General features: G+C 44.3%; 1 pseudogene; it reads left to right on the top strand.

Moving 5' to 3' along the window:
- Positions 1-437: 437 nt before the first annotated feature.
- LOC134353502 (sin3 histone deacetylase corepressor complex component SDS3-like) lies at positions 438-13,826 on the top strand (annotated as a pseudogene).
- The last annotated feature ends 23 nt before the right edge of the window (positions 13,827-13,849 follow it).

Below are 13,849 nucleotides of genomic sequence, written 5' to 3'. Positions count from 1 at the left end.
TCTGATGAAAACGACTCAGACCAAAGTGAATTGACTTGTCTGCAACTTCACAGCGTGAAATAGACAGATGATCGAAGAGTGATATGGATCACTCCTCAAACGGCAGGCGTGAGACTGAAAATGTAGTTGGACACAGGCTCAGCTTTAACATTGATCTCTGTACACGACTATAAATGACTGTTTTCTCACATGACTCTGAAGCAAACTAATCTAAATTAAACTACTGCTAAAGAGAACACAGAACGGAGAGTGCGTCCCAAAGGTAAAATTAAAGTGACAGTGACCTACAGAGACAAAACACAGCAGCTGAACCTCTAGGTACTTAAAAATGGAGGACCACCATTGCTGGGACGTGAATGGCTTAGGAAAATCCAATTGGATTGGCACATCATCAAGACACTAGTTGTGTCACAAAGGAGGACAGCTCAGAGGGGAAGATGTCCGCAGCTCTCCTCTCACCCATTGTCAATTATTACAATGACGAGGAGGAGCTAGACAGCGTCGACAATGAGGAAGAATGCAGTATCCATGGCCACGACTCGGATGAAGATACAGATGGTGCTAGTGAGACAGATATTGCCAATAAGCAAGATGATGAAGACTACCTGGAAGTAAAAGAGCAGATGTACCAGGAGAAATTCACATCTCTCAAAAGACAGCAACAGCAGTTACAGGAAGGCAATTTGCAGGAGTATCAGAAAAGGATGAAGAAACTAGATCAACAATACAAGGAAAGAATATGAAATGCTGAAGTTTTTCTGCAACTGGAGAAAGAACAAGTTGAAAGGAGTTATATTAAAGAGAAGAAAGCAGCAGTGGAGGAATTTGAAGATAAAAGATTGAGTTAGAAGAAAAGGAAAAAGATGATTGAGAATGAGAGGCTAACAATGGAACTCATAGGATATTCTATGGAGGTAAAACCATTAATGACTCGGAAACTAAGGGGAAGACCCAATGACCCTGTTCCAATTCCAGACAAAAGACGAAAACCTGCACCTGCGCAGTTAAATTACTTGTTAACAGATGAACAGATAATGGAAGATCTGCAAACTCTCAATAAGCTTAAATCTCCAAAAAGACCAGCATCTCCGTCTTCACCTGAGCATCTTCCCAGCAGTCCTGCTGAATCACCAGCACAAAGATATGAAGCACGAATAAAAGATGCAAAGTTATATTATGATAAGAGATGGTAACATAAAAGTCAGGCTATCTATCCGGAATCTAAGGAGAATACGAAGATTGGCTGTGTAATTAGCTCAGTTGGAACAAATGAGATATAGGTAAGGAAGACAAGTTATAGAACAAAGATGCCTATATATCTAGGACAGCTGCACAGAGGAGTCTCATTATACGGAGGCGACTGGCTACTTAGAACTCTTAGCAAGTTGGAGGCGCACATCTTCTTAACTCTCTATGCTCAGAGGTCAACTTTTCATGACTGTTATGTGGAAATCTGTATTAAAACAAACAAATTTATTGACTTGAAGAACAGACTATTTGAAGACACTTTCCAGTGCCATCTCAGTGTCATGGTCCCGACCATTAATTCCTTATTTTGCTCCTAATTTCCTTTCATTATGCCTTGATTCCGACCGTTAATTTCCCATTTACTACTAATTCTCTTTGATGACGGCACACCTGGTTTCCATCAAGAATTACAGTATAAGAACCCCGGCATCACAGCCACTAGTCGCCAGTTCTTTGGTCTGTTTCCTGTGAGATAACTACATTTCCCAATCGCTTAGAACCGTTTGTTCTAAATTTAGCTCCAGTTTCAAGGTTTATCTATGAGACTCCGTCACTCTGAGCCAAGGCTCCGTGTTAAGGTTCCGTATCAGGGCTCCTGGCAACCTTCACTTTTGATGATTGTACATATTTTAAGAATAATTTCACAGAATTCAATTTGCTTTCGTCATCTTTGCAAGATGGGGGTGATTACTCTTCATGGCTGGAACCTTCCAGTTTGTGGATTGTTTAATTTATTCCAGACAATAGCGTGAAGACCTATTTGCTTCTGTGCCGGACAATCTAGAGATGATCCCCCAAGAAACTTGAGTTTTAAATGGGTCTTAGACCAAAAGTAAAAAAAAAAGCTTGTTATAATTTGATATTATTACGTTACTTTGTTATAATTTGATATTATTACGCTACTTGTTATGATTTGATATTATTAAGTTACGAAGTAAACAAATGGTATGTTAAGGGTAAACATATTTGTTTAGCATCGCGTCCCAGTAAAAAAAAACAGTTGATACACTATTAAAATAAAAGGGGAGGAGTGTACCGTATAGCCTACAGTATAGGCTTTTATAGATATGTGAAAAGAAAAAGATTGGTTAAGGCAAATGTAGGTCCCCTACAGACGGAAACAGGTGAATTGATTATGGGGAGCAAGGACATGGCAGACCAATTGAATAATTACTTTGGTTCTGTCTTCACTAAGGAGGACATAAATAATCTTCTGGAAATAGTAGGGGACAGAGGGTCCAGTGAGATGGAGGAACGAGGGAAATACATGTTAGTAGGGAAATGATGTTAGGTAAATTGAAGGGATTGAAGGCAGATAAATCCCCAGGACCAGATGGTCTGCATCCCAGAGTGCTTAAGGAAGTAGCCCAAGAAATAGTGGATGCATTAGTGACAATTTTTCAAAACTCTTTAGATTCTGTACTAGTTCCTGAGGATTGGAGGGAGGCTAATGTAACCCCACTTTTTAAAAAAGGAGGGAGAGAGAAACCAGGGAATTATAGACCGGTTAGCCTAACATCGGTGGTGGGGAAACTGCTGGAGTCAGTTATCAAAGATGTGATAACAGCACATTTGGAAAGCAGTGAAATCATCAGACAAAGTCAGCATGGATTTGTGAAAGGAAAATCATGTCTGGCGAATCTCATAGAATTTTTTGAGGATGTAACTAGTAGAGTGGATAGGGGAGAACCAGTGGATGTGGTATATTTGGATTTTCAAAAGGCTTTTGACAAGATCCCACACAGGAGACTAGTGTGCAAACTTAAAGCACACGGTATTGGGGGTAAGGTATTGATGTGTATAGAGAATTGGTTGGCAGACAGGAAGCAAAGAGTGGGAATAAATGGGACCTTTTCAGAATGGCAGGCAGTGACTAGTGGGGTACCACAAGGCTGAGTGCTGGGACCCCAGTTGTTTACAATACATATTAATGACTTGGATGAGAGAATCAAATGCAGCATCTCCAAGTTTGCGGATGACACGAAGCAGGGCGGCAATGTTAGCTGTGAGGAGGATGCTAAGTGGATGCAGGGTGACTTGGATAGTTTAGGTGAGTGGGCAAATTCATGGCATATGCAACTTAATGTGGATAAATGTGAAGTTATCCACTTTGGTGGCAAAAACAGGAAAACAGATTATTATCTGAATGGTGGCCGATTAGGAAAAGGGGAGGTGCAACGAGACCTGGGTGTCATTATACACCAGTCATTGAAAGTGGGCATGCAGGTACAGCAGGCGGTGAAAAAGGCGAATGGTATGCTGGCATTCATAGCAAGAGGATTCGAGTACGGTAGCAGGGAGGTACTACTGCAGTTGTGGGTTGTACAAGGCCTTGGTGAGACCACACCTGGAGTATTGTGTGCAGTTTTGGTCCCCTAATCTGAGGAAAGACATCCTTGCCATAGAGGGTGTACAAAGAAGGTTCAGCAGATTGATTCCTGGGATGGCAGGATTTTCATATGATGAAAGACTGCTTATACTCGTTGGAATTTAGAAAATTGAGGGGGGATCTGATTGAAACGTATAAAATCCTAAAGGAATTGGACAGGCTAGATGCAGGAAGATTGTTCCCGATGTTGGGGAAGTCCAGAACGAGGAGTCACAGTTTGAGGATAAAGGGGAAGCCTTTTCGGACCGAGATTAGGAAAAACTTCTTCACACAGAGAGTGGTGAATCTGTGGAATTCTCTGCCACAGAAAACAGTTGAGGCCAGTTCATTGGCTATATTTCAGAGGGAGTTAGATATGGCCCTTGTGGCTAAAGGGTTCGGGGGTATGGGGGGAAGGCTGGTACAGGGTTCTGAGTTGGATGATCAGCCATGATCATACTGAATGGCGGTGCAGACTCGAAGGGCCGAATGGCCTACTCCTGCACCTATTTTCTATGTTTCTATAATCAGAGACTACTTTATGTTTTAGTAAGACGTTGTTGAATGCGCTATTAGGCACATATTGAGCATGCGCTACTAGGTGCCTATTGATCTGTACGCGTGTGCCGAGTTCGGACTTCTGCCAGTAAAAGACCATGAAACTTAGCTCTCGTCTCCATCGTTTTTATTAACAGCATTGTTGTGTAGGGAAGCCACATACACAATATCTTCATTCGTCTGCATTCGTCTTTATTAACCCAGTCTCCAGCCGCACAATTATGTCTATGTGAAATTCCTTTGTAGTTTCCCAGTAAGTGCTTGCAAGGAAGTAAATCTCAAGGCAGTAAATGGTAACATATAGGTACTTTCATCATAAGTTTACTTTGAGCTTGCAAGCTTGCGAGTTTCGCTTCCTTATTGACGCTTCCAGTGACCTTGCTTATTAGCCGCAAGAAAAATTCGCAGAATTTGTGGTTAGTTTTTGTCCATAAGCCTTCTGCTGTTAAAGATGACGAAGGCTCCTTGCCTGCTCCATCAGGGCTCAGCCGAGTTCGGGGATGTGAGGGGTAGTAGTGGGAGGTGCCGATCAAGGTGCAGAGGTGCTAGAACCGCTTATTTTCGACTCCGGTTGACCCTAATCGCGGGTTTTCTGTCTCAGTCTGCTCGAAGAGGCGTGTAACTTGCAGCGAGACTCAGCCTCCGTCGGAGTATATGAAGGGAACTATCCTCTTAATTTATGGCTGAACCTCGGCCCCAAGTGCGATGAAGGGACATTGTGTGTCTTGGAGAGTGAGATATCCTGACCGGTCCTACTCTTCGCACCAGACGCGAGGACATTCACGCTTTCGGGTTGTGCTGAGGAGGATTCACTCTGTGTATCACACCAAGAGTATGAGATGACAGAAAATGAGGGAGCTTCACTCTGTGTCTGACCCCTGTAGTGTGTGATGGGACGGGGTGGAGGGAACTTCAACTCAATGTCTGACCCGGAGGTTTGCAGTAGGACGGCATAGAGGAAGTAAATAACTAATTCAGTTTGAAGCCGATAATAAAAGTTTCTGATACCGTTTACAGTGAATCCTCCCTTTTCCATAACTCATGGTTCCCCATCAGCATAACACCCTACCCTACCCGAAACCTACGAACTAGAAACAGGCGTGGCCGGTGGCCCGTCGAGCATGATTTGCCATTTTATATGATTATGACTGATCCGGCCATGGACTCAGATCCACCTACCTTCCTTTTCTCCATAACCCTTAATTTCCCGCACCTTCATCACGGCCCCTTTCTCAATACCTTTCCCTCCTTACTCTCCTTCTGAAGCGCTCTCTCCGCACTGCCTCTCCCATATTGCTTCCTCTCTCCTGACTGATCCTGCTGCGGTGGTCATCTCAGCACCCATCCTACGGCGTGATGCTGACTACTCCTCCTGTAGTGCTCCTTCCTCACTCATCTCCCAGTTCCCTCCCTTCTACCTACTCCCCATCACCGTCCCTCTCGGAGGCTCTACGTAGATATCTTCGCTGTGCCCGAATGTAATGCCATCTCTGTCATGTTTCAATCGTCAGATTCGCAGATTGAAATCTATTCTGTAATTTTCTTCTTTAGAGAGAAAAAAAGTTACACACACAAGCTCTGAACTGAGGACGCAGCAAAACCAAAATTCCCCTCCTTATCGGATGATCGATCACTTCCATTTTCAGTACATTTTCTCTCCCTATCCCTCCCCCCCCCCCAAATTCCAGCACCCGCACTGCTGAAGATTAAACTGGATCCGCCATCTCTCTGACCACTTTCGTGATGGCTCATTTCCCGTTCTGTCACCTCCGAAAGTTGACAAAAGTTACACAACGACCTGGATCAACTGGAACTATGGTCTGTGTAGGAGGCAAGGTTTAGACCATGCAGTCGGTTTCGTTGGTCGGCAGGAGATTATGAGTTGAAGATCTCATAGTTTATCTTGTATTTGGGATCTCTGTTGTGGAATGGAGATATCATGGCCTGCAAGTTCCCCGATGGTACTGACACAGGTCAATAGGCTGTGGAGAGACACTTCGTCGGAGAGGACTCTGAGTATAGAAACTGGAAGGTTATGTTGTAGGTGTTTCAGACGCTGAAGAGATCTCACTTGGAGAAATGTCTGCGGTTCTAGTTGTCCTGCTACAGAAAAGATGTGTTTCGACTGCAGGGAGCATAGTAAACAGTTCACCAGGATGTTGCCCGATCTGGAGAGCTGAGCAGAGTCACTCTGGCTCTTGAGCTCAATTTCCCGACTAACGTACACCAGCAGACCGTTCAGCATCTAATTCACCCTACCAATTTGCACCCCCCCCCCGACCAACACCTCCCCCGCCTCCGGGTTCTTTAAAACTTCCCTTCAGTTTGTGCTCTTTCGGATTGGACTCCCCAAGCATGCAGGATGTAGACTGTGATGGCCTAGCTGATCTACGCCCCTCCTGGTTTTATAAACCTCTGTCATGTCACCCCGACAGCTTCCTTCGCTCCAGAGAAAACAGTCCCGGCTTTTTCAGTCCCACCTTATAACTCAAGCCCCCCAGTCTCAGTCAGATCTCCGTTAATATTTTCTAAACCTCTCCAATAATCATACCCCCATTGTAATGGGGATGGCAGGTCTTGCACGCTACATAACGTTGCAACTCCTGGTACTTAGTGTCCTCTACGACGAAGATCCTTCATTACGTTCTAGACCTGTGTGACCTCTGACAGGGAATCCTATCCTGGCAGCCTTGGGCATTTCTCTTCCTACATAGATCAGTACAACACAATACCGGCCCTTCGGATCACAATGACGTGCCAGTCTTTTAACCTACACTAAGATTAATCTAACTCTTCCCCCCACATTGCCCTCAGTCTATCCAGGGGAATAAACACTCGCCGTTTCGAGCCAAAACCCATCGTTGTGGCTGCTTCAACTGCTACAATGAGGCCAAACTCAAATTGGAGGAGTAACACCTCATATTTTGTCTGAGTAGCCTCCTAACAGCATGCCTAATGATTTCTCTAACCTCCGAAAATTTCAACATCCACCCTTTGTCTTTTCTCCCTTTCACTGATCTCATTAGCCTCACCCATTCTCTTCACATGCCCATCGACTCCCTCTGGTTAATCTCTCCACCCCATTCTTCCATGGTCAAATATAATCTCCTAGTCTCACTTTACACCCATCAGATTTTAATCCTCCGGTTGCACAACCTTCTTATTCTGGCTTCTGCTACTTCCTTTCCAGTCTTAATAGAAACATAGAAACATAGAAAATAGGTGCAGGAGTAGGCCATTCGGCCCTTCGAGCCTGCACCGCCATTTATTATGATCATGGCTGATCATCCAACTCAGAACCCAGCCTTCCCTCCATACCCCCTGACCCCTGTAGCCACAAGGGCCATATCTAACTTCCTTTTAAACATAGCTAATGAACTGGCCTCAACAGTTTGCTGTGGCAGAGAATTCCACAGATTCACCACTCTCTGTGTGAAGAAGTTTTTCCTAACCTCGGTCCTAAAAGGCTTCCCCTCCATCCTCAAACTGTGACCCCTCGTTCTAGACCTCCCCAACATCGGGAACAATCTTCCTGCATCTAGCCTGTCCAATCCCTTTAGGATCTTATACGTTTCAATCAGATCCCCCCTCAATCTTCTAAATTCCAACGAGTACAAGCCCAGTTCATCCAGTCTTTCTTCATATGAAAGACCTGCCATCCCAGGAATCAATCTGGTGAACCTTCTTTGTACTCCCTCTATGGCAAAGATGTCTTTCCTCAGATTAGGGGACCAAAACTGCACACAATACTCCAGGTGTGGTCTCACCAAGGCCTTGTACAACTGCAGTAGTACCTCCCTGCTAATGAAAATTATCAACCAGTAACTTAGAAACATAGAAATATAGAAAATAGGCACAGGATTAGGCCATTCGGCCCTTCGAGTCTGTACCACCATTCAGTATGGTCGTGGCTGATCATCCAACACAGAACCCTATACCTGCCTTCTCTCCATACCCCCTGATCCCTTTAGCCACAAGGGCCATATCTAACTCCCTCTTAAATATAGCCAATGAACTGGCCTCAACTGTTTCCTGTGGCAGAGAATTCCACAGATTCAGCACTCTTTGTGTGAAGAAGTTTTTCCTGATCTCGGTCCTTAAAGGCTTCCCCTTTATCCTCAAACTGTGACCCCTCGTTCTGATCTTCCCCAAAATCGGGAACAATCTTCCTGCATCTAGCCTGTCCAATCCCTTTAGAATTTGATACTTTTCAATCAGATCCCCCCTCAATCTTCTAAATTTCAGAGAGTATAAGCCTAGTTGATCCATATGATGAAAGTCCTGCCATCCCAGGAATCAATCTGGTGAACCTTCTTTGTACTCCCTCTATGGCAAGAAGGTCTTTCCTCAGATTAGGGGACCAAAACTGCACACAATACTCCAGGTGTGGTCTCACCAAGGCCTTGTACAACTGCAGTAGTACCTCCCTGCTCCTGTACTCGAATCCTCTCGCTATAAATGCCAGCATACCATTCGCCTTTTTCACCGCCTGCTGTACCTGCATGCCCACTTTCAATGACTGGTGTATAATGACACCCAGGTCTCGTTGCACCTCCCCTTTTCCTAATCGGCCACCATTCAGATAATAATCTGTTTTCCTGTTTTTGCCACCAAAGTGGATAACTTCACATTTATCCACATTAAATTGCATCTGTCATGAATTTGCCCACTCACCTAACCTATCCAAGTCACCCTGCATCCTCTTAGCATCCTCCTCACAGCTAACACTGCCGCCCTGCTTCGTGTCATCCGCAAACTTGGAGATGCTGCATTTAATTCCCTCATCTAAGTCATTAATATATATTGTAAACAACTGGGGTCCCAGCACTCAGCCTTGCGGTACCCCACTAGTCACTGCCTGCCAGTCTGAAAAGGTCCTGTTTATTCCCACTCTTTGCTTCCTGTCTGTCAACCAATTCTCTATCCACATCAATACCATACCCTCAAAACCATGTGCTTTAAGTTTGCACACTAATCTCCTGTGTGGGACCTTGTCAAAAGCCTTTTGGAAATCCAAAAATACCACATCCATTAGTTCTCCCCTATCCACTCTACTGGTTACATCCTCAAAAAATTTTATGAGATTCGTCAGACATGAGTTTCCTTTCACAAATCCATGCTGACTTTGTCTGGTGATTTCAGTGCTTTCCAAATGTGCTGTTATCACATCTTTGATAATTGACTCTAGCATTTTCCCCACCACCGATCTCAGGCTTACGGGTCTATAATTCCTCGGTTTCTCTCGCCCTCCTTTTTTAAAAAGCGCGGTTACTTTAGCCACTCTCCAATCCTCAGTAATTAATCCAGAATCTTCAACTGGTATATAAACTTCAACTGTTTATTTCTCTTAAATGTCCCCTAATGTACGGGAGAATTATGTTCCGTTCTGGTCATTTCATTACTGGAAGGATGTGAAAGTTTTAGAAAAGCTAATGGTGAAATTTACCAGGATTCTTCCTCGATTAGGGATCATGCCATATATGGGAAGGTTGTGCGAGCTAGGTCTTTTCTCCTTGGAGCGAAGGAGGATGAGAGGGGAATTGGCAGACTTGTATAAGATGATAAGAGTCGTAAGTGGAGTGCACAGACAACTGAGCGACAATTTAACACGAGATGGAAAAATTTTTAAGTTGATTAGACGAAAGACCAGGGAGAATATCAGAGGCAGATTTTTTTTACACAAAGTGGTGGGTGTGTGGGACGCACTGCCAGGGTAATGGTAAAGTCTGATACATTGGGGGTAATGAATGGGTACTGTTAGATCGGTACACGAATGATGGAAAAATGCAGAGCTATGTGGGAGAGAAGGCTTACATTCTTCTATACTCTTTATTACTGCAGATTACACTTCTACAACTATGTGAATGCAAATTTCTTTTGCATTCTGCCTGTAAATGCTTGCAAGGAAGTGAATCTAAGGCAGCATATGGTAACATAGGAGGACATTGATAATAAATCTATTTTGTACTTGCAAGCTGCGAGCACTTACAGCGAGCTCCGATGTAGTTTCCCTTCCTTGTTTACGCAAATGATCTAGCTCATTCAACCTTTCCTCGTAAGACATACTGTCTAATCCAAGCTGCATTCTGGTAAATCTCCACCGCACGCTCTCTAAAGCTTCCACATCCTTCCTATAAGGAGGCGAGCAGAAATGAACTCAGCTCTGCCATAGCGGTCCCACAAACAACAGAAAATCTGCTGATGCTGGAAATCCAAGGAAACACAAACAAAATGCTGTAGGAACACAATTGCAGGCAGTGTCTAAGGAAAAGAGCAAGCAAGCGACGTTTCGGGCCAAGACCTTTCGAGTTGTTGCGAAAGGAGGACGGTTGGATATGGGTATAGCAACCCCATCTCATAAAAACAGAGATACAGGAACGCCAACAGAAGCCTCAAAGATCTCATTATTGGGAAAAGAAGGATCTTCACTCAAAGATGTATGAAGTCTTGTACTGAAAGTGGAAGCCATATAGACAATCAACCTTCTATTGGTTCAGGACTCTGGCGAGCTGCTGTCGGCGGCCTATGCCCTAGGAGGTGATGGATCGAAAAGGAAGAAGAAGGAGGAGGAGGAGGAGGAGGAGGGGGAGAAGAAGAGGAGGAGGAAGAAGAAGAAGAGGAGAAGGAGGAAGAAGAAGAAGAAGAAGAAGAAAAAGGAGGAGGAGGAGGAGGAGAAGGAGGAGAATGAGGAGGAGGAGGGTGATAAGAAGAAGAAGAAGAAGAAGAAGAAGAAGAAGAAGAAGAAGAAGAAGAAGAAGAAGAAGAAGGAGGAGGAGGAGGAGGAGGAGAAAAAGAAGTGAACACAACAGAGCTGTAATACAACCCCACGGCTCTTGAAATCAGATTCTGACTAATGAAGAATAACAACTGATACACCTTCTTAAGTTGCGCAGCCACTTTGAGGAATTTGTGGGCGCGTACCCCAAGATCCTTCTGTTTCTCCACATTGCTAAAGATTCTGGTATTATCCTTGTATTCTGTCTTCAAGTTCGACCTTCCAAAATCAAGCTCTTCACTTTTTCCGAACTGAAATTCATCTGCCACCTCTCAGCCCAGCTCTGCATCCTGTCAATGTCCCTTTATGACCTATGATAACGTACTACACTCTCCACGCCTCCGTCAACATTTGTCTCATCCTCAGACTTTCTAATCCGCTCGTCTTCTTCTTAATCGAAGTCATTTATAAAAATCCCAAAGAGCGGGGTTCGCAGAACAAATCCCTAATGGAACACGACTGTTCACAGACCTCCACGCAGAGTAAGCTCCATCTACGACTTTTCACTGCCTTCGACAAGCCAATTCTGATTCCATGTAGCCACGTTTCCACGGATCTCACCACTGCCAGCTTTCTGGATGAGTGCTCCATGGAGAACCTTATCACACAACTTACAAAAATCGATGTAAATCTTTCCCAAAATGAGGAAATCAGACTGAACTTACTACTCCAAGAATGATCTAACTAGTGCATTATAGAGCTGCAAAATCACCTCGCAACACTTGAACTCATCCCCTCAAAAAATGAAGGCTAACACACCATACGCCTTCTTAGCACCCTAAATTTGAGCGATATATGGATGTGGACCCCAAGATGCTTCTGCTCCCCCACATTGCTTAGATTCCCAGCATTAACTCTGTACTCCACCTTTAAGTTTGACCTTCCAAAGTGTACCACATCATACTTTCCCAAACTGAACGCCATCTGCCACTTCTCAGCCCAGTTCTGCACCCTGTCAATGTCCCATTGTAACCTACTGCAACCTTCTACACAATTCACAACGAGGGTCCTCTGATGGAATTCCAAGGATCTTTCGTCCTCTGCATAGTGGAAGTCCACCCACCCCTCCGCCCACTGACACTATCTCCGACACAATTTCTCGACTCGCAGTCTGAGGGAAAAGTCCTTCCTACTCCCTCAGTACAGCACTCCCTCTGTCTGCCCTCCAGTTATCTGCACTTGTGCTCATAAAATAACGACGATTCAGAGTACAGAAATTAGAAAGAGAGCCTAGTGGCATGGTGCCATGATAGCTACATTTCTCTCAATGTCAGGAACAAGCACCTGGGATATTGGCTCCAGAAGGGTGGGGCGGTGCCTACGCTCCTGAGCACATATCCGGGCTGAGGTTGTGGGGGTGGGGGTGGGTGCGGTTGCTGGATGAAAGTTTCTTGTATTACATCATCAATAACGTAGCCAGCATAATCGAATACTCCATTCACCCGTAGGGCTGAAGATACAAAATTCTGAAAGCACAAACCCCCAGGCTCTGGGAAAGTTTCTGCCCCGCTGTTTCAAGGCTATTTAACGCTTCCCGAGAATAATACGTTGGACTATCTTTACATAGCCCAACTTACTGTCTGTGTGCACAACAATTTTTCTGTAATTGTAACACTTCCCTCTGCTTTCTGATGTTTCACATAGATAAAATAATGGTCTACCTCAATTTACAGGGTAATGATTTGAGTTGCATTAACAGTATGCAAGGCAAGCTTTTCACTGTACCTTGGTACATAGAACAAAGAGCAGTACAACATAGTACAGGCTCTTCGGCCCATGATGTGCCCACCTTTTAACTTATTCTTAGATCATTCTCCTCCAGGAGGACCACAGCCTAGGGTTTGGAGGTTTGTGTGCCTCAATAACCTGGAGAGCTACGTTGGCTGGTGTTATGGACTTGTTCTTGGTCTCTTCATAGGGTCACCCATGCCAAACAGATCAAAGGATGGAGGTCTCAGTAAGAACGGTGCACCTGTTCTCTAGGTTCGGGAGTTCAGCTCAGGGCTAACAACCTTGACTGGTCAAAATTTGTTATGGAAATAGTAATGAAGAATCCTTCTACTGTTGTTTGCGTCAGAAATGGGGGACCTTCATTGTTGCTCTAAATGCATACGGCCTAACGGGTAGTATTATATCAATCTTCGCCTTCCCTCCCACATTGCCCACCCATTCTTTTCATCTGTAAGGCTCTCTATGTGAATTGTTTCTAATTTATCTATCTTTACCACTCCCTTAAGTCTTCCAAGAATCATCCTCGTGAACCTCCTCTGTACTCTCTCCAATAGCAATGCATCCTTTCTGAGATAAGGGGGCCAGAACTGTTGACAAATCTCCAAATGTGGTCTGACTAGTGTCTTATAAAGCTTCAGCATTCCCTCCTTGTTTTTAAATTCTATTCCCCTTGAAATAAATGCCAATATTACATTTGCCTTCCTTGCCACAGACTCAACCTCTGAATTAACCTTCTGGGGGTCTTTCACTAGGACTCCCAAGTCCTTTTCCTTCAAAGACTTCCTACAGATTGGTCAGGCAAGATTTTCCCTAACTACGGCCTTTTTTTTAATCATGTGCCTCCAAGTACTCTGAGACCCCATCCTTAATAATCGACTCTAATGTCTTCCCAACCACTGAGGTCAAATAAACTGGCCTATAGCTTCTAGTGATTCTTGAACGATCATTAATAATGCCTCCACGATCTCTTGAGCCACCTCTTTCAGAACTCAAGGGTGTACACCATCTGGCCCAGGTGACCTATCTACCATCGCAATTTTCAGTTTTCCAAGAACCTTCTCTCTAGTTACAGTAACTTCACAGACTTCATGCGCTGACACCTGAAACTTCCGTTATACTTCTAGTGTCTCCCACAATGAAGACTGATGCAAAATACTCTTTCAGATTGT

Source organism: Mobula hypostoma, chromosome 11, assembly GCF_963921235.1.
Source record: "Mobula hypostoma chromosome 11, sMobHyp1.1, whole genome shotgun sequence".
NCBI classification, from domain to species: Eukaryota; Metazoa; Chordata; class Chondrichthyes; order Myliobatiformes; family Myliobatidae; genus Mobula; species Mobula hypostoma.
Note: the sequence above shows the minus strand (reverse complement) of the source record. Positions and strands in the feature narration are given on the sequence as shown.